This window comes from Syngnathus scovelli, chromosome 4, assembly GCF_024217435.2.
Source record: "Syngnathus scovelli strain Florida chromosome 4, RoL_Ssco_1.2, whole genome shotgun sequence".
Taxonomy (NCBI): Eukaryota; Metazoa; Chordata; class Actinopteri; order Syngnathiformes; family Syngnathidae; genus Syngnathus; species Syngnathus scovelli.
Genome location: NC_090850.1, coordinates 21963808 through 21984951, shown reverse-complemented (window position 1 = coordinate 21984951; position 21144 = coordinate 21963808). Strand labels below are relative to the sequence as shown.

At 40.4% G+C, this 21144-nt stretch overlaps 1 protein-coding gene and 1 long non-coding RNA gene across 2 annotated transcripts in view; one reads left to right on the top strand and one right to left on the bottom strand.

Moving 5' to 3' along the window:
- obi1 (ORC ubiquitin ligase 1) overlaps nucleotides 1-21144 on the bottom strand; it is a 28468-nt gene that overhangs the window by 6683 nt on the left and 641 nt on the right. Inside the window, exon 2 of the mRNA XM_049717103.2 lies at nucleotides 17475-17532. The gene's annotated coding sequence lies outside the window, so the exon portion shown is untranslated. The remainder of the gene's footprint in view (nucleotides 1-17474; nucleotides 17533-21144) is intronic.
- Nucleotides 11445-20169, top strand: LOC137840237 (uncharacterized). The gene is made up of 4 exons (XR_011086747.1): nucleotides 11445-12549; nucleotides 13108-13199; nucleotides 13285-14511; nucleotides 16183-20169. It is a non-coding gene; the product is annotated as an uncharacterized lncRNA (long non-coding RNA).

Here is a 21144-nt window from a genome sequence, read left to right as displayed (position 1 = left end):
CTCTCTCTTACGCACACTGTATACAGCCTGCAGGTCCAGCAGCCGGTCGAGTCCCCTCCATAGCCAACATCGCCTACATCCCCATGCAGAGGCCCACTTGGTCCCTTGGGACAGTGGAAAGGGGAGGGGGGGGGGGGGTATTATGGTAATGCTATAGCCTGCTGCTCCCTTCTCGCCCGTGTTGCACAGCTGGGAAGGAGGACCATCATTACAAGTATTGTTGGAGAAGGACACGTCACAAGGATGAGTGCCGCATGCATAGATCACATAAAATATGATGAAAATGTGCATGGAGGGGGGACCAGGGAGAAAATGCAAAACTTGTTATGAACCTCTTATATCAAGTCCATTGTCAAAACGGCCGGTTGTAAATCTATATTTTTTTCGCCTCTTTTGTATTTTATTTAGTATTTCCCGTGTTTGGCTGGTCATATGTCAAGAGAAGGGCCTGTGGCACATGAGCAAGAAATGGGACATCAAGTATTGGAATCGTTAATGTGCCTTAGAGCTTTAGCCTTTAGTATTGTAATCAATTCAGAATCCATGGCACAACTCGAGTAAGCAGATCACCAAATGGCTATTATATTTGAAACTAAAATGCATAGAAAGATTTTATTTATTTATTTTTTGCAAATGATCTAGTCAGGTTCTTTGCACAATTCTTCAATCCAAGTCAAGCTACTTTTAGGAAACGGGGGTATCCATTACATCACTTCTATTTCCAGTGCAGCTTTGAGCGGAAAATCGTTTGATTAACTACACGCACAGTGAATATCTGAGGTGAAGGGTTAGTGAATATTCTGAAAATGAAGTATTAAAAATGCATAATATCTCATTACTCCCCACTGCCAAATAACTGGAAACTAGAAGACAGAGAAGAATAAAGTGCGTTTTTTTTTTTTTTGTGGTTTTCTGACCTGATAGAGGGCAAAGAAGTTTGGGCGAAAGAAGGGGGGGGGGGGGGGGGCGGTGTAGAGCGGTCTCCTTCATTTCACTAATCTCCCTGAAACCCGAGCCGAGATCCGAAGGGCATTAATGGGCAGTCGTCCTCCGAAGGTTAGCGTGTACTCTGCAACTAAGTAGCTAACGACACAATGTTGGTCAAAACCAAACAATTTTTATATTTGAGCAAAACTCAGTCAAGGAAGACCTGGTCAGCACAAATGCTTTGCAATCTCCCCAAACACACACACATGCTCAACTCCACGCACTCACACACACCCAGCAGGAGGCCTTATTAATTATTTGTAGCCACTTGACTTCATATTGTGCAGCCAGTGGCTCGGTCAAAGATTATAATTACCACTTCCCTGTTTGTATCATTTTCCATCTCTTGTGCTTTTAGTGCAGTATTACCTCTCTTGTCGCTCTCCCTCCCTTGCTTCCTCCCTCTCTCCCCGTATACACAAGACCAAAAGTGCAGGCACATCATTTATTGATAAGACAAAAAGAATGTAATGAAATTATCAATGTTCTTGAATTAATTATGAACATGATTAAGAAAGCTAAAATCTCAGGAGCCGGTCTCTCATTACCCATTCACTCTTAGGGATTGCTTTCATTCAGTGCAGGAGAGGCGAAAAAGCCTCGCAGCGGAGCCCAGTCTGGCTCAGTCCGTCTCCCCGTGTGCCCGTCCCGAGGTCTCCGCTGCGCCGGACAAAGCGCCGCAGCGGCCCGACCTCGCCGATTGCTCACACGCTTGCCGCCGGAACGCGGCCGAGCGCCGCCGGCTTCCTCGTGGCCCTCAGACGTCTGCCAGGAAATACCAGGATGTGCTCACTGCTCGGAAAATCGTTGACCCACTGAAAAATCTAAATTGAAGGTAGGTGAATTTTCTCAGATTTGAGATGATTGCTTTAATAGTTTCCCTGATTGGACATTTTAATAGTTGTCAGGAAAAATGTCATGTTTAGCATTTGTCTGATTTTACAAGTGTGACTAAGTAAGATCACCACACTCTCATAAAATTTACAATTTTTATCTTTGCTGATGTTGCATTTAATATTTCTCCCCATCTTGTGTGTGGATGAGTGATTTATAGTGAGATTTCATATTCATAATCCAGAAAATCACTCTGCTATTACATGTCAATCGTGGGCCCTTTTTATGTTTGCAGAAAAAAAAATGTTACTTTTGAACAATCTCAATGTTTTAGACTACTTAGTGTGACACTAGCAAAGCACATGGCGCCAAATTCGGCAACAACCCATTTATATTCCGTGGGAGGACTACAGATGCTCTTCAGAGCTGCATGTCTTTGGTTCAGCCTGCCTTTCTTCTGCTCAGTCATATGGGACCATATATGGGGCAAGATTCCCTCAAGTATTGGCAGTTTTAAGGAAAGTCTCGCTCCTTCCCACAACATTGCTTTTATGCATATTTTCAGCTTTCCTGCTTGCACATATACACTAAAACACAAGGAAGCATACACACACACACACATGCACACACACACCTTGTTTTGTGTTTCTCTTTGAAAACAGGGATATTATCACTGGACATGCCAGCAAAATTAATTTGAAACAATGAAAATGATTATAAAACCCAGCTTTGTCACTACCAATGATTTTAATGTAACATCAATGCAATTGACTACAAATATGGCCGACATATTGGGAGTTTTTCTATTTTAGTTTAATGATAGCATCATAATTTTGTCTCGTTAGCCTGTCTGACACCGTATTACCTTTACGGATGTTGTTTGTTGACGTTTTGTTGTGAAAGTGTACCTGACGTTCGTTCACATTGCACGATCAGCATTTTGATTCGAGAGTCTGCTGGAGACATGAGATGATTAAGATTATATTACAGGAGGAATTCAAAAATATCTGATGAGGAGGTGTAAGAGATACTTTTTTTACCCTCACACTTTTTTTGCTGCAGCCTCCGACAAAATAGTCCGTGCACATATCTAACAAAAGGAGAGACAAGAGAGAGATCTGCGGGGTTAATGGCGAGCCTCCTGTCCGAGGGATTGATCCGAGTATTGGATCGCACATAAAGCTGCAGTTACTGGATATTACCCTGCTGCTATCGGCCCGCAGTGATGGCCTGGATAAGAAGTGCTTACCAAAGAGGATGCTCCTGCAGGGCAGATACGGTTTCCCAGCCCTCTGGGAACAACAACAAACCACATGCCGGCTGCTTGCTCAGGAACTTTCTAGCTCATCGAGTAAATCCAGCGGCCTTATCAAGTTACTGGCCAACTCAACTGCTCCAGAAAGTCTTCCAATTTGGAGCTGGATGGCAGCAATTAAATGGCACCTGCTTTTCATTGATAACAGTGTTGATGACTTGGTTTGTTTGGCACGTTTTTTTTTTCTTAGAAAAAGAGCTTAGCGCAGATTCAGCATCTGTGGGTTGTTTTGAGATTCTAAACAGGAGAACACATTTATGCTTGCTAACCCAATTCAACTGAATGCTCAGACCGGTCGCATTTTTTGACTTAACTTGCTCCGGATCTGCACCAGGGCGAGCGTGCAGTGCTTTAGCCATGCGCATCTGCTGTATGCCTCTCTTTGGTATTACCCATGAAGCACCTGGCTCATGCCACCCGCCAACAACCACAGCCCAGATGGCAGCTAAGCAGGCTAATTATGTCAACACAAAACTCTGATGGCCCACACCGAGCACTGTGGGGCCACTTTGGCACACTGCGCTTCCCTCTCCAGTTATGTTGAAGAGGACGTCTGCCACGGAGCTATAAAGATGTCAAGTGGGTAATCATGGTCGGGGACGAGGCCTGTAGTGCTTAGCGCCCCCTGGCAAGATGTTGCATTGTCGTTGCCCAATGCTCATTGAAGCGGCTTCATGATCATGTATGGTGTCAAATGATGAGCAAAAGTATTGTGGAAAATGTTTAGGCCATAATTAGATTTTTTTTTTCTAAGCAGTGCCATAATGATCATAAACAACCAAAATACCATTTAGGATGGTGCATTAAGGCTTCCGTCATTTGTTTGTCACCTGTTAATTATTGGAGGATGGGTTCCAATTGTTTCAAGACTTGGGTTTTATTGATAAACTTCAAACATTAAATGTTTTATCTGCAGGAGGACCGCTTATATATGTTTAGTCTTTGCTTTTTAGCATTGTTGGTCTTTTCCTGCACCTATTTTAAGCAACACAGTAGGCAAGACACATCTAATAGTTGTGCATCCTCAGTAATGCATCCTAAGGTGTTTTGGGTCTCTCAACATGAAACGTTGTTCTTTTTGGCAGCACCAGCAAATTATCATGACTAAAAAAATCACAGCTAATGCCTGAAACAATGAAATAATTCCATTTTGCAGTATTTGCTTTGAGTTCTTTTTTTTTAGTTACACATACACAGACAAATTAGCTGAAATAAAGCCATAAAGACTCTAATTTGTCCCAGTACAATTCTACTTCATCTCTTCGCCCTCCCCCTCCTCCTCCTGCTCTCCCCAAAGTATGTCCCATCTGCTTTGGGGCGCTCTTGCCAGCATGCAGTAGAAGGATAAGCACACCATTTCCCTGTCAATACTTTGCTATTAGCCCCTGCAGATCTATATATCACTAGGCTGGAGGCTATAAGAGGGTGTTGGGTGTTCTTCTTATCTGAATCGCTGCGTCTGACGTTCTCCTCTCTGCCCTGAACTTTGATTCGGCCGGCCGAGAGGTTAACGAGCGGAGGGGAATAACGAGAGGGGACCGATAGGATCCGTCCAAAAAGGACGTCGTAAGGAAGAGCAGTTATTCAGAAACCAGACTGAGGCCACTGAAGAGTCTCTGTCTGGGTTACAGTCCTGACTGATCTAATAATAATATTTATGAATGTGAGGTAAATCTACGATTTTTTTTCTTAGTGGACAAAAAGCCTCTCACTTCTTTAATCACCTTACCTCGCTGATCTTGGATTATTTTTTATTCTACTGAGAACAAAAATCACTTCAAGTTAATGTGCTTTGGAAATTGTCATTTCTGAAAACAAGCGTATTGTAATTTGACCTTTGACCTCTGCTACCTCAGCCCTCTTGCGGCAGATATCATCCTGAATTAGTAAGACGATCTTCCAGTGACAGCGGACGCTCCTCAAACTCACAAGAGGTGACGTGTCTCGCATATGAGACTTTTTTTTTTTTTGGAAGGCCAAGTGCAAATTTTGAGCACTTTGCTGGATCAGCGACTTTGATTCCCTGTTATTAGTAAGTTATGACTTACAGAAATCTGGACCGAGTCCAAAAAAGAAAAGAACTAATGAGCAAGCTGTGTTTGTGTCCTTAGCAGCCTCTTGGCTGCAGTCTTCCGTTTTTGATTGTGTTTGAAAAGGACCAAAAAAAAAATTCTTCAGTGAAAGCATTTGCAAATCTGAAGAACACGCATAAAAAGAGGAAAGCAAAGTCGAGAAGTGCCCTACTTAGCAATTATTACATTTTAGAAAGCGACTCCTCCCTCCCCCCACCCACCCGACACACACCTTCCATGAAAATATCCAGCATATGGTTGGATGCTTCTAGCTGATATCCCAAGGCCACTTTCCCAGCTGGAGAACACAGAGAAGGGGGAGACAAAGCGAGCGGGGAGAGGAAAACAAGAGGGGAAGAAGCTGAGATGAAGGAGGTGGTCATGTGCCTGCTATCCCTCACAGGTCTTATGGCAGCTGTGTTGTAGGTTGAGGCTGTTAAGCACCTGATAATTAGTTTGCCCGTGAGGCAGGAGTCATTACGTATCGGGAGGGACTAACAAGGATCTGGCGGGGACGGCAGATTCTCCAAAGTGATTTAGCACTTTTGTGTGATGTGGCTTCGACCTCGTTGTTTTTTGAGGTTGCATGACCTGTGAGGAAATGGAAATGTTTGTGGGCCGAGCACATGGCGTGCCGTGCGAGAACCTCAAGCCGCTCAATAGACCTCCGCAAGTGCTGCATATTAAATCAGATCTTTTATTAGACTTTCTTCCTTTCTTTTGACACCTGTCTCTGGATGAATCGTGTCTCGGGCGGTCTTCGCTCTCAAGAAGGCCATGCATGAAATATTATCATTTTCTCACGCCATGCAGGATGCTGCTTACTTAATTGTGGTGACAACCAATCTGGAGAGATCATAAATGAAAATTATTATCAAAAAATTATTATAATATTGATTTTTCTGGACTGACTCAAGAGCAATATCAACTACTATAATGACAATCATTTTTTTAATCATAACAAAAGGTCTCAAATGATAGTTTTTTGTTATGGAAGAGCAAATAATTAAAAAGGGTTGACCAACGCGGATGAAATTTGATGCAGCAGGTATTCATTAATCAAGCTGCTACTCACGCACGTCTACTATTGTGATTGCTGCAAAGCAATCTTATCTTAAAAGGGTTAAGGCAACTCTCTTGCACCAGTGCTTCAACATCCATCATGTTCGCCACTAACCAGATCATAGCTTCAATCACGGTTAAGATTACATATTTCTCGATTAATCTCCAATATTAAGCAGATCCATTTGTGATAGCAAACTGCCCGGCGAGGCCATCCCTTCGCTTGGTGTCTCCAAATCTAATTAGCAAGCTTAAAGACATGTTACGGAGGGTCACGGGAGATATAGATTGGTCCGCATATTGTCGCGCTGTGGCTGGATTGTTGCGAGAAAGAATAGTTTGATGTTGGCGGGCTCCTGAGGATTTTTGTTCATGTCACCTTGTAGATTGAAAGCGCAATATAATGTAATGGGTAGAATTCGGAATGTGTAGCGCCTACCGATTTATCAGCCTATTATTATCTACCGAGCACGTGTCCGAGTCACAAAGTTTCAAATCAAAAGGGGAAGCGTGAGAACATTTCATTAAGAATCAAAGAGGACACATTTGCTGCTACGTCTGAGCAGACTGGCTTTCCAGATGGAAGTTTAAATAAAAGAGTAAGTCGGAGTATACGGTTTGTGGTGATGGACAGATCTGTCCTTTCTCACACAGCTGGAGGAAAAGTTGCAATAACACTTTGTTGATGTCGTGTGACAGTAAAAAGAGTCATGAACATTTACATGGCAACAATTTAGTATTTAAAAAAAACTCTCTTTGCATTTTTTAAAAGTTCCTCTAAAGGACAACAAGCAAAATGCTCCCGTTCAAAGGGATCTGCAAAAACACCCTAATTTGCATGTTCTGCCAGTAGTAGAGCAGAGCTAAGCTAGGCTAACTTGTAGCTTAAATGTCAAACTAAATCAATACTCAAACTCATCTTGATTCTGATTTTAATAATGTGAAGCACTTACATTGTCATGTATAAATAAAATTACATTGTCATGTATGAATGCATGAATGAATGAATGGACTTGATTTATTTTCAAACAATATAAAAAAAGAAAAATAAATTACATCCGAAAGTAAGAAAAGAAGAAATTAAAATAATAATAAAGGATAAATAAAGTTAGCCGGGATTGGCCCAGTTTATCTGCAACTAATGATGGAGGGACTGATATCGAATGTGTATACATTTAGGATGAAAAATATTAATCTGACTAAGGTAATTTTACACTGATGGCTGTTTGACCCATGCAGCCAACATATGTACAGATGATGATGATGATGATGATGCAGAGGCTGTATTAGGTCTTTTTTTAGCCTTCTTACTTCAACAAGACAGTTGAGGAGAAGCGCAATAACATTGAGACAAACTATCCGGTTTCTCTTGGTGACGGACAAGGAGGAGCATGAGCAGGCGGAGGATCATCTTACAATGAGGAGCGGCGAGCATTGGGACAGATCTGTTTACTCAGGGAAGTTCATCGATCGGGGGTAAAGGTGGCGATGCGGTTGAAGGTGCACGTGGAGAAGAGCGAGCGACTGTGGCTATTGATCACGTGTCACGCTCTTGCCATAACCTCCCAAATGCTGTCTGTGCTTTTATTGCTCGGTAATGCCACAGCCGGTTGTTTCTTTAAAAATAAAAAATAAAGTGTGCTCAATGAGGAAGCACATTGAAATCATTTTTTTTTTGTCACTTTTACAGAAGTTGCCAAATCTGTCAATATTATCTACATTCATTTCCAACATTTCCAAAAATCTATCTAAAAAAAAAAAAAGGAACCAATTTGGCTGTAAAGGTCCCATCATTGCTGTAATTAATTATTGATGCTCCGTACGAAAGAAACTTTTTAACCCAAACAGAGAAACAACAACAGCCAATGCTGTGACTCGCCTCCAAATTGCTCACAGCAAAGAATTGCATCCCATTTCGAGCAAATTTGTCTTCATCATCTTTAATGAAAAGTAATATTGTTTTATCTAATGAACATGTGCAACAGTAAAAGTGCAATTACCTATCTGGGGACGGGGGGAAAAAATGCACTGGAGAGCAGTGACGTCCGCTTTATTTAGTATTAGACAGACCGCATTAATTATTCAACTGCGGTGCTGCAGCCCAGAGAGAAAAAAAAAAAAAAAAACCTTTGGGCGGCACCTTTTGCATGTTACTATGTCATCGACAGCGATGTGGAGCTAAGATGGCGGATAATGCAAAAAATAAACATGTCTGTTGGCAGGATTTTTAAAAATTTTCGCATTATTATCTTTAAAGAAGAATTCTATAGGTGAGGCTAACGTTGTGAAGCTTGACTGCAATCCTCCAAGAAGGGAGAAGAGATGGAAAAAATGGTTGCCCACGATTGTTTGCGGTGTCATTTTGAGTTGTTCGCTCTGCTGGCGAGATGGCCATTTCTCTCTGAGGTTATGCTTTTGAGATTGAGGGCAAAGCTGTTTGTTTTTGAGGGGATGCCTCGTCGATAGAGAGGCTTCAGCGGCAGAATTATTTGCAGAGTTAATAGTGGTTTGATGATGTCATTCTCAGTGACCTGAAGAGAAATTGACCCCTGTTGTGTGTGTATTTTTTAAATGCCACCTGCACAATTACGGTTGGAGTGTCCCTGGGCTGCTCGACGTTGTGTTTGTTTTGACTGTCACACACATACACGCACCAAAAGTGTAGCTACAGTTTAAATTGCTGACCCATACCTCCACATGTTCAAAAAAACATGTTCATTGAATGTCAGTAGGAATTAGATTCCCAACTGTGATGATGAAATTATTTATTCATTATGAGAGCATCATGAGAGCTATTTGCTGCGAACCTCCCTACTGATCAGCCCGGGCGCAGACAAGCGCTGCCAAAATGAAACATTTGCATGAGCTCCCCAGATATGGATGATGACAATCCAACACTGTTCATATTTAAATGTGGAAACAAATAAAGACTGTAAGTGGGAGATCTGTAAAACCTCTATTATTATTATTATTATTATTATTATTATTATTATTATTATTATTATTATTATTATTATTTGGTGCTGAGAGGAAAGCAAAAATAAACATAAAATTAAATTAAAAAATTAAAATTAAAATCTGCAGAGGTGCATAATTCATACATAGCATAATTCTTGGATAGCAATATGTGACCTTGCTCCAAAGATGGTAGTCTTACGTTGACATTTAATTAAGATAATTGTCATCGATATAACTTAATAATTAAAATAAATAAAAAAAACACCATGATATTACAACCCTGAATTGAATATTTAACATTTGGTAAGAGGACCTTGAATTTATTTTTACAGTCATTAGTGGAGTGAGTTCGGCCTTGCTAAATACACACACTTTTTGTGGCACACCTTGCCAGTGCCTCTTTTGTCCTGTTTCATATTTACTCCAGTTAATGTTTTTTTTTAATTAATTCCAGCTCAGTGCACGATGTTGAGAGCAAACTATGGCCTGCCTCTGCATCTCCTAATCATGAATTATACAGAGATGGAGGACTTTCAGTGTGTGCGAAATGGCATTGTTCACAGTTTGTGTCACATCAGTGAATGTTTAACTAGGCACAACAAAAGCTTTTCAATATTTTAGAACGCCACTGAGTGAAGAGTTGTGGCTGCACTGCTGCCCCAGTCCCCGACCGCTCGTTTCCCCTGAACGACGTCATATCCTCTGAGGTGCTCGCTCTTTTCTCAAAAAGCGCTTTCACAATTCCCCATCATCATGTGGTTCCTACACAGCAAAGGTTGACCTAAAGCCATTCCAAGCAGCTATTTGTCTCACTCTGTCAGCCTTGTACGATACATTAGCGACAAGCTTTTGAAGTATGTCTCCTAAACCAACAAGCCACAACATTAGGAGCACTTGTGAGGTCCATATATATGTTAGACGGTATATTGTGGTGTGCTTGGAGTTTGCAGTGGTGTAGAAGATATCATATTAAGATATAGATACCTCATATTGTCATATCTTGACTCTCATATGGTAACCAAAATAGCACCTTGCAAAATAATGATAGATAAATCGATTAAAAAAAAAATATATATATATAATAAATAAATCAATCAATAAATAATATCATATAACAAAAATAATAAATAGGAATACCGTATTTTCCGGACTATAAGGCGCACCTAAAACCCTAAAATTTTCTCAAAAGCCGACAGTACGCCTTATAGTCCAGTGCGCCTTATATATGGACCAAATTCCTAAATTTAAACTGGCCCGAAGCATCGTGTCATGAAATCAATCATAAGTGGCCCGCTGAAGACTATGAATCATGAATCAAAAAGACTATGGATCATTATTTTGTCATTATAAAGTAATTTGTTGCGTCTGAAGTTGACATAAAAAAGATAAAATGGAGAATTGTTTGATTTGGATTAAAAATCTGACATGATGCATTAATAGTGCGCCTTATAGTCTGGTGCGCCTTATATAAGGACAAAGTTTTAAAATGAGCCATTCATTGAAGGTGTGCCTTATAGTCCGGAAAATACGGTAATGATAATCCAAACAATTGTGATACAGTAATTAAGATATACACAGAATTTAACCAAATCATGATGTTGGCAGAATATCTTTTGTATTGGATGGCAGTAGATGTGCATGCAGCTTTAACAGGTGCATTGAGATTTCCGTCCCAAAAGTCCAGTAAAAAGCCAAGAATGATTAACTCAGCTTGTATTGAACAGATGTGCCGCAAAGATGGTGGCTCCATTTTAAGGTTGCTCTTCTTGTGTTTACATTTGTGATCTCATTGCTTGTTTACACCAAGGACCCGTCGTCTGCTCTGACCCTCTTTGCGCTCGTCTCCTAAATCAACCTCGGCTTTTCCGCTGTAGTCCACGTTGCGCGGGGATTTGTCTGATTAGGCATCCGCTAATCAGATGTGACCAGGCAGGCTTTTTAAGTCACACACCGTCATGCGTAATGACTACTCCAATGTTGATGGGCGCATGAGACATTAAGTGTCGAGCATAATGATGGGATGTGCACTTCCTTGGAGTGGTCAACCTGCAGAGGACATCTGGGCCACATTTGAAGTTGTCACATGAATTTTCTTGCAAATATGATTGTCTTGCCCAAACATGTAATCTATTGTCTATTTCAAAAATAATGTTGATTGTAAAGCAGCTTGGCTTTCTGACAATCTGAGTTTACAAGCAAAAAAGGTTTTGAGCAGTATAAAGTCACCGTCTGATGATTCCAACAAAAACTCACAAGATGGATAAGCAGCTAAAGCCGAGTGACAAGTGGCAATAAAGCAGACATGAAGGTAGACATTTACATTTTGTCATAAGAAGAGCTGCGAGGCACCGCGCTGATGTTTTGCCTCAGGCTGTGGCAGTCAAGACAGGAAGGGATGTTATGCTATCGTAATGTTTGATCACCATCATTGCAGAGGTTGTCTCGTGTTCCGCAGTTGTCTGCACGTGCGTCGGGAGCGTGTCGAGATGCAAAAGTGTCACTTTGATGATGTAAGCCCAAATGACAGAAAGTCCAGTCAAGTGCAATCCAGGCGGCAACAACAAAACGGAACTCCCTAAAGCTGTGCGCTTATTGGCATCACAGCACAATTACTTGTCCTACTCACAATGGATGTTTAGTCAATGTATGGATCCTGCCCCCTATTGTCAATAATGAAAATGACATCTATAATCAATTAGACCATGCTCTGTGTTAAGGGTTGTCACAGTGCCAACTGGCAATGAAATGATTCCTCTTTTATTGATTTGCTTTCGTAAAAACTATACTAAAAACGATAATAGTATTTTTTTATGGCATCTAGCTCGATAATTGTGCCAAACAAATCTTACAAATGACAAACCAAAAGACACATAAAGTGTACTGAATAATAAAGAGCTGTCATCGTATTTATGAATAAAGATAAAAAAAATTCAAAACACCAATTTTTGATGTTTGATGAATAGTTAGGACGATCATTTAGGTAATGTAAATAATTACTAAAGTAATCAAGCTGAAGATTTAATGAACAGGGTCTCTTAATGCCCAAATAATGTCATTTCTCAGTTGGATTGATTAGTACAACACAAATGATCATCATGCACATTTAAAATAAATCATATTTAGAAAATGTTTCGCCAAGTGCATTTCAACTTTTGTCTCCTAATGGCATCAATTCTTTTGACTACGCTAAACGTTATTTCTTGCTACGGGCCTCCTGTTGTTTGCAGGGAACACAGCCTCCTCTTCTGGACAAAAATGAAAATAGCCTTGTTGCTATGAGTCCAACAAATCAAGTTTACAGCAATCATGGCACTTCTTCAGGTAATGAAATAGCATTTTATCAGCGTGGCTAAATGCTTTGAAAATCAGGCCACTGACTCTTTCCCGTGTCCCAAAGGAAATCTTCAGATCTCAAATATCTACCACCCCTTTTTCAACAGATAACCAGTTATTTGACTGGAGAAAAATCATATTATTGCCGGGGGAAGCGTTAAAAAGTGTTCCATGATCAATGTATCTGATTAGTTTGCTTTGACGGGGGGGGGGGGGGGGGGGCTAATCAGGCCAAAGGGATCAATGATGTGACTGTCACATCGTCGTCTTCAGATAACTGCAATGTAAACGATTGGGCACTAGAGGAAAACCTTTTGGGACACATGCTCGACTCTTTTTGTGGGAATCTGTGCTTTCTTCTTAATCAGTCGTGCTGAGAAATGGCTCAGAAGTTGCTCTTCATATTCTGAGCTTTGATTTATTCTTTTCCAAATCACTCTCATTGTGGACTTTAAACCCACAAGGCTCTTTGCGCTACAATTTTTTTAAGAAATAATCACAATTGAGCTAAATATAGCACATATGTGGCAATTTGTCTTGTATAAGGGTGAGATGCGACTCGTCACCTGATGATGCGTGTACGTGCGTAGCTGCCAGGAGAACAGAGAGCCCCAGACTGCCTATCTTGACAAAGTTAGGTAATTAACGACACAGCCTATTAAAGGGGGAATATTCAGCCGGTGATAAATGGCTTTAATAACAGGGCCGTGTTCTCTCTAACAGAGACAGATCCTCCCGCCATCGTCTCCCTGCCCACCAGATAAAACTCGCCAGACTCCCGGCTCGCCACCCTCTTTATCTTGCCTTCTCCCAGCGGACGTCTTCTCTCCTTTTTCTCTGTCTTTGTGTTTCCACGCTGCTCATATTTAGAGAAGTTCCATCCATCAGTTTGTCAATTTTGCATGGGATTCATCTGCATGCATGCTTGTGTTGTTAAGAGTTGTCTTTGTGAAGGGAGCATGCAAATTGGACAGTTAAGGCGCGCGAGGAACGATTTATGTAGCACGTTAAGAGGAGCTGGGATTCCGCGGGATGGGTCCTGGTGGGTTTCGGGGGCCAAGGGTTGACCACGGGGGTCGCATCCATCAAAGCTCCTCAGTGTGAGGCCGCTCCAGATGTTTGTCCTCATTAGGATACAAGGCAACATTCAGCTTTTGTTCACAATCACACACAGTGGCTATCTTAATGTAGGTGGCTAAATTTGAGATATGCTAATAAAGTAACGCGCAGATTAAGATATGTGATTCTTAATTATCTTTTAAATGTTTGGTGGAGCTTTGAAATGTTTTTCGAGATGTGGCAGGTGGTTTTAGGAATTGTATCTTCAAATTATTTTAACCTATTTATTCCAATTTCATTTTAACAGCCCAGCATAGAAATGAACAGCAGATGATCAAAATATGATTCATCAATATAGAAATGAGAGGGAATTTCTGCAGCATTCTTTTTCTTTCGTCATCCAAAGGTGCTTTTTTTTTTTAACGCATTTTTTGAATTACATTTTCACTCCTGTCTCACCCGACTAAGATGAGTGCTTTAACGCTTGTTAAGAAGCACAGAAAGATGCATCGGATTTTCAAAAGAAAAGTTTTGAAGACTGTCATGATCACTGAATTCAATTTTTTTTTTGTGCGGCTTGTTATCAAATATCTTACAGATCCTTAGGGGAGCAGCCACTCATATTGCCACTGCTAGCATCAGTGCTAATATTCCCTTTGTTTGCAGTCCTGGAAGAAAATCTGTCACACACTGTTTAACACATTAAAAGTTAATCGACTTTCAAGTTTCAAATTTGCACAATTAATTTCAGCACGTGCTTTGGCGTATGTTCAAATCCGCAAAAAAAAAAAAGATGTTTGACTTCTTCTGCTCCACAGATCCAACCTGTCCCTCGGTTTTCCGAAAACTTGAAGCGCTTGATAGCATCCAGATCTCTCTCCCAGGACCAAAGTAAGTGAGTCTATTAAATACACATGAGAATCTAATTAGGGCCCCCCTTGTGCATGAGTCTGGGAGCTAAGAGTCAGAGGGGACCCTCGCTGCCAAGACATGACACCAAGTGAGCCCACTCTGCAAATTAATAGAGCATGGCCAAGTATCACTGAGCCATTTTGTGATATGAATGTTAAGTGGTGACGCAATATATGTGTCTACAAAATATTATTTTGTATATTAGTCAATTCTGAATAATTGAAACACGTTTCACGAGTCGTCTAAATGAATTACGATCCTGTTGAGTTTTAGCTCACGGTCTCATTCATCTTCAGACGAACGATCAATTATTCTGAACTTGATTAGCATGGCGGATCATTGTGTTAATCCATTCTTAATTGAAGCAGAAAGGGGAGTCTTGACTATATTTCCCATTATAATTAGCTTGATAATAACATTTGATGAATTATAGCAGTCTTTCCTTTCTCTGCTGCGTGTCACATGAGATATGAGAGTGGACATAATTCTCATTCACGCAGTGACTGATGCCATTTAAATTACACCTCCTTCGAGGAAAGTATTCAGGAATACGCTGAGGAATGGGAATTCAACGCTAATTGCTATCAAGTCGATGAAGGGACGTCGGAATATGATAACAATGACAAAGCGATATTGGAAAATTTGTCATCAAAGTAGAAATACAAAAGTAGATGTTGCCACTATTCATTCTTTTTTATTATTTATTTTTTGTTAACACAAAGAGCACTCTTCTACTGTGACACTTGGCCCATTAATTTTACTAAGATATTTATAAATGTTAACTCTTCTTCACACACAATCACAAGAGCAACTAAAAATAATTCAACAGCGAACATCTAAGTACTCTGCGCTAACTTTTATTGATAATAAAAGCCGTGGCCAATTGTTTTTTACTGCCCATATTTGTACATATCTTATGGTGATGTAGTGCCGTGTATAACATAAACTAATTCTACTGCATAGCAACAGTTGCAAAAAGAAAGTGAAGGTCTCACATATGTAACTTGAATTGTTTTGGATTTAAGTTTGACTCACTAACAGGTTAATTTATTCTTGACAAGTAATCGGAACTATAAAAATATTATTTTATTATACGTAATTGTTATGGTCCAAATAAAATGGAAAATAAAAAATCTAAAATCCCACTTGATGCCAATAATCCCAAAAAAGGAGGAAATAAATTGTTCCGCAGTGCAGCCACCATCACACTTTGCCTGACATATTTACCGGGACATGGACTCTAATTCCCGAAGCGCCCAAAATGAATTACATTATGGATTATTACGTAATTACGGCGAGCAGCAAAGTCTGATAGAGCAGGGAAAATTGAGTTGTGAATATTTCATAACGCAAAGCACCATCTTTGTTGAGGAAATTATTTAGGGATAGCATGGTAATTTTCCGAGTAGGTAAAGGTCGATTGTGAGGCACCGGAGAGCGGTAATTGGAAAATTTGACTCATCCAAAGGAGTCATTCAAGGATGAACATGCCAGTCGTTCACGGAAGACATTATTACTCCGTAGTGAGACAAAAGCACACTCTCAGCAGCCATCAAACCCCGTCAAGCTGTTGCCATTATAGCTTATTTATTTGACTTTTAACTCATATGACACATTTACTTATGTTTTATTTTTCTTTCTTGTCTGCAGACGAGCCGCGTCGCCTCATGCGCAAGGTTGGAGGAATGGTTCGGAATTTCGTAAAGTTGTCTTTGGGCAGTGCTGATAATGATTATGCCCCAAAAGAAGGATTTTTGGACATAGTATGAAATAATATCATTATTACCAAGGCAAGGGAAATAGCTTAAGGTTGGATGAATGTGTCACTTAATAGCAACAATGACTGGGATGGCAAAGAATAATTTTGTCGCCTGTAGAAAACGTATGAAGGAATGCCATTTTTGAAAAATGCCATCTTTAAAAGGCAAATCTAAATGTCAGAGAGACAGATACTTTGCACAAAGAGAGCGATGCCTTCTGGGCCTCCAATACAAAAAGGCATGAGAATCCTTTTTTTCCCAGTTGAAATGAACTGCAATTACCCAACATCAAGCATACAAAGTAGCTCGCTCACATAGCCTAGAGATGAACACGCTCCCTTCTGCAGCATTAGTCTGCATGCAAACACAACAAAAGGGGCAAAATGCTTATTTAATGTCACTCTGATTCTTACATTACATGGTTACTTGGAAAAGAATTACATTTGTACCATGCCTGTCTTTAACATGAAACACATCTGTGACATCGGATGAGATTCAACAAAAAATATGTCAAAAATACTAAGAGGTGTTGCTGATTTTGGTCTCCTTGTAATGTAAGGAAGACAACCGCGACAGAAAATTGCCTGATGGGAGGCGGGATCAAATATATTTATAAATGTATTTTTTATTCAAATGAAACAAAACAAATTGAGAACACTCACAAGAAGCAGCCGCTAACTCTAAATATGAGATAAATGGCTAACCAGACTGACTGCGGCACCTGATGTCACTCATGAGGCCACGCCCCTTGAAGGTAAACAACATTACAGCACCTGATGTCACTCATGAGGCCACGCCCCTTAAAGGTAAACAACACTACAATATACTTGTGTGAGTGTGTTGTGTTAAAAATATATTGAAATATATTTTTGCGGGGAAGCTGGAACGGATTAATCTCTTTTCAATTCATTTCAATAGGAAAAGGTGATTTGACATACAAGTAACTTAGTCAGCTAGTCAACTGTAAATGCCAAATATATTTTTTTTTTCATCAGTAGCTCATTGGACATAATCGTTGTGAACAACAAATCTATTTTTCCTAAGCCAGAGCTTTGCGACAGCTCATCAACCACCTGAGTGCACGGAAAATGGATGCATGATCTCAGCCCGGATAAGACAAAGATAGCAAAAGGCCTCATTGATTGGAGGTGAGTGTTTGTAATGTTACTAAATTGAACGTACCACAAATAACGGCAGCGCCCGTCAGCTTGGTGACTTCCCAGGTCGGATGCTGAGGTCTCTATGTGGAGAACAAGATGGAGACAGCAACACGTGAGTCGCGCACATTCAGTTTTTCTCCTTTAATGGGTGAAGCCGCGCGTCAGGTCAGCGGGAGTCAATTTTGACGTCGAGCGTCAAGATTCCTCAACCCGACGGAGACCCACTGGGCCCTTCTCTTAAGATGCAAATGAGACAGGAACAAATGTCCTGTCACTTTGGGGGCTCCTTGTCCCAAAGTGCTTAACACTCTTCTCCTCTCATCTCCCCACTTCAATTGCTTTTCGAATCCCATCCGGTGCCTCCCTCGCTTTCCTTCCGCCCTCTTATGTTCTTTAAATGAGCTTTCCAACTCCACTTCTTTCTTGCAATTCAATTTTACAAGGCCATTATCCCGGGTGTAATGTGGAGGTTAAATATATCAGGGCAGACGTTATGTGAAAATAATTAGTGCTAATGAATAATGGATTCATTCAGTTGATGAAGGATGGTTGTCAGGGTAATGCAGGACATGGGAGGGGCCCCTCTGACAAATTAAAATATTTAAACACTCTTGTATAATATTACCGAGTCGTTCAGTGGTACCTACTCGTCGACACATTACTCAAGCGCAGCATCTGTCCCATTAACGGGCCATGTCGTTCCCGCAGCACACTTTTTCAAACATCTCCACACAGCCACTCATGGGCACTTCTTGGTAATCACTTGCTGAATCTTATCGACAGCCTTTGTCCGCCTGCCAGATTCTTACTTTATCCTCTTTATTTATTGTTATTACGCTCATTCGACCTCAATTCCAATCTCATTCTGCGCCCGTCATGTGACAATGAAGAAGGTATATTTTAAATCATTCACTTTACAGCGGCACGCCAGCCAATTGGCTTTCCAAATCGATGATGTTGGATCGGAAGGTTTTGGCGAGTGATGGATGGTCAAGCGCCAAAAGTATTTCATTAGTCGTGATCGTTAGAGGAGGCGAGAACTGAGTGACTTTGACGGGAAATGGCTTGACTTATCTTGTTGTACTTTGTCGCAAGGGCCTCTGTGGTGCAAACAGTGGCTGGACTCAATATATTTAAAAAAAAAAAATTATGATGGCTGAAATTATAATATCCCAATTCTAAAGTACACACTGGTAACTAAACACGGTTTTAAAAAGGGTTTGGAGATCTGCAGACTTGATTCAATTAATTGTGCCAGAGTTCAAAGTAAACATGGTGAAGCTGCATTCAAGTGTTATGCTGCACACAAATGGAAGAAGCTGCCAGCAGAAGTCAAGTCAGCTCAGAATATAAATACTTTTAAATCCAGGTTAAAAACTTTGATGTTTTCCCCATATAGTATTTCTTCACTTTTTGAATGTTTTTAAAGTTTTCTCTTTTACTGCGTTCTTTGAATATGTTTTCGTAATATGCTTTTGTTTTTTTTCTGCTTTGCTTCTGAATGTCATTAACTGTTGTGTTTGTAAACGTTTGTGTGAAGCACTTTTGTTTTTTCTGCTTTGCTTCTGAATGTTATTAACTGTTGTGTGAATCACTTTGTGTATCAGATGTGCGATGTAAATAAAGCTGCTTTGAAAAATCGTGACTTTTAACATTAAAATATTTTTTTTAATTGTTTTTATATCTGCCTCAAAGCAACCGGGAGTTTCCTGCCTTTAAAAGAAAACTTCACCTGTTTTAATTTCCTCGTATGAACTCATTCACAAGCTCCTTTGTTGGGCAAATAAATCAAACGAAGCAAAATACAATCGGAGTCGTGGGAATTTCTTTGACAGACTTGGTAAATAAACTCGGTAAAAAGCTTGAGCAAAAAGTGACAAAAGGAGATATTGAAAAAATAAAAATCATACAACAGGAAACGGCGTCTCTGAACGTTACGAATCCCACAAGTCTTTAATTCTGCATTTTGATGGCTTCCGCAGGAAAATGCCGGTCGTTATCAAAAGGCACTGAAGTGTTGCGGCTCTTTCCCCGGGGTTTGGCTAAGGCACTGACTGCACACTCTGACAAGTTCTTTTTATTAAGCTCATATCGTGCAGAATGGAGCCATTTTGATTTGCTTTGTAAAACAGGCCTAATTACGGAGTGAGCGAGGCGGCACATCTAACAGGAAGTTGCAAGTACAAGCTTGTAATCTGGGCCATTTTCCCTGGCCTCTGCAAATACTGATTACATGGGGGACTTTAAAAGGGAAAGTACAGCAAAACAATTTAAATGTAATGTAGCAGTCATACGTGCGGGGGAAGAAGGATGGACAAAGATATGGCCGCATTAATAATACATGCTTTAATTAAGCAGCATGGAGCGCAAGGAGCACGATCAAGAGATGGCGGAACGCATAAAATGGAGGAAGCGGTGTGAAAGATGGCGGGAGAAAAAAAAGTGAATGACAAAGAAGGTGTGAGAAACAGTTCAAAAGTGGAAAGGGGGAGGGTGTGTTCACTTTTGTGAGTCAAGATGCAAAGGCAAGTGGAAGTTGCTACTGGTCTACATGTTGCACAGTGACGGCCGAAGAATGATGGCGGCGACCTCCGACAGACCATAATGCACATGGGAGGAAAGCTGCATCCAACCAGAAGAATTATTTCAAATATTGTAATGTTGTTGTGTTTTTTTTTTTGGGTGTTTTTGTTTGTGCTACAGGAGCGTTTATTGATCTGCCAGTTAGTTACTTTTTAGGTGGACATAAAATAAAATAAAATAAAATAAAATAAAATTAAATAAAATAAAATTAAATTAAATTAAATTAAATTAAATTAAATTAAATTAAATTAAATTAAATTAAATTAAATTAATCCCCAAAAAATAATAATAAAATAAAATAAACTGAAGTTGATCAATTTGCTGGAATGGAATCTATCCACCTTTTGTGGTTCCTTCTGTATTTCAATATGGACGAAATGTAATGATTGTTGGTAATCATTAAACCCGAACCCATGAAGCTAAAACCAATAACGTGTTTTATTCCAAAGTCTTTTTTTTAATTTATTTACAAGAGCCCCGCCACACAAAGGCCCTATTTCCCATGTCCCCTCACAGTAGACATTAACACCAGGATGCTAGCTTGGTCACAGTCAGTAATAAATTGTAGCCAACATTGATAAACTAATGCAATTACCTGCAGGCCACGGCAGTCAGCTAATTTAAAGATACCAGGTTTGTTCATGGGGTGGGAGGCGCCCAATAGGCCCCAAGGGTGAAAGATGGCGTCTTTATTACATCTGAGAGGTCAGCTTGGTAGCACTGTATTAGGATTGATCTTTTGATCCCTGTCTCAAACACCCAGCCAGGTCCACCCCCTCACGATCCACTATGCGGATGATGCGAAGGGTTAACTCTGCCAGCCAGGCAGCCTAATTGAGCGCCACACATCTTGCAGCACAAACAGGAACCTGGAGGGTCATAACAAGCCAGCCGTGACTTATTCACATAATAAACCAAGCGGATATCTTAATGAGCCATTGAGCAAGCCAGAAGAGGAGGGGAGCGGGGGCCATTAGACCGCCTGGACCATGGGTACATATTTGTATATCTGCAATTGCCTAATCATTTGCATACGTGGCTGGCTTTAAGACATGCCAGAGGAGCCTTGCATCCTGGACCCTGAGCATGCCAACTATCGTACTAGCTCA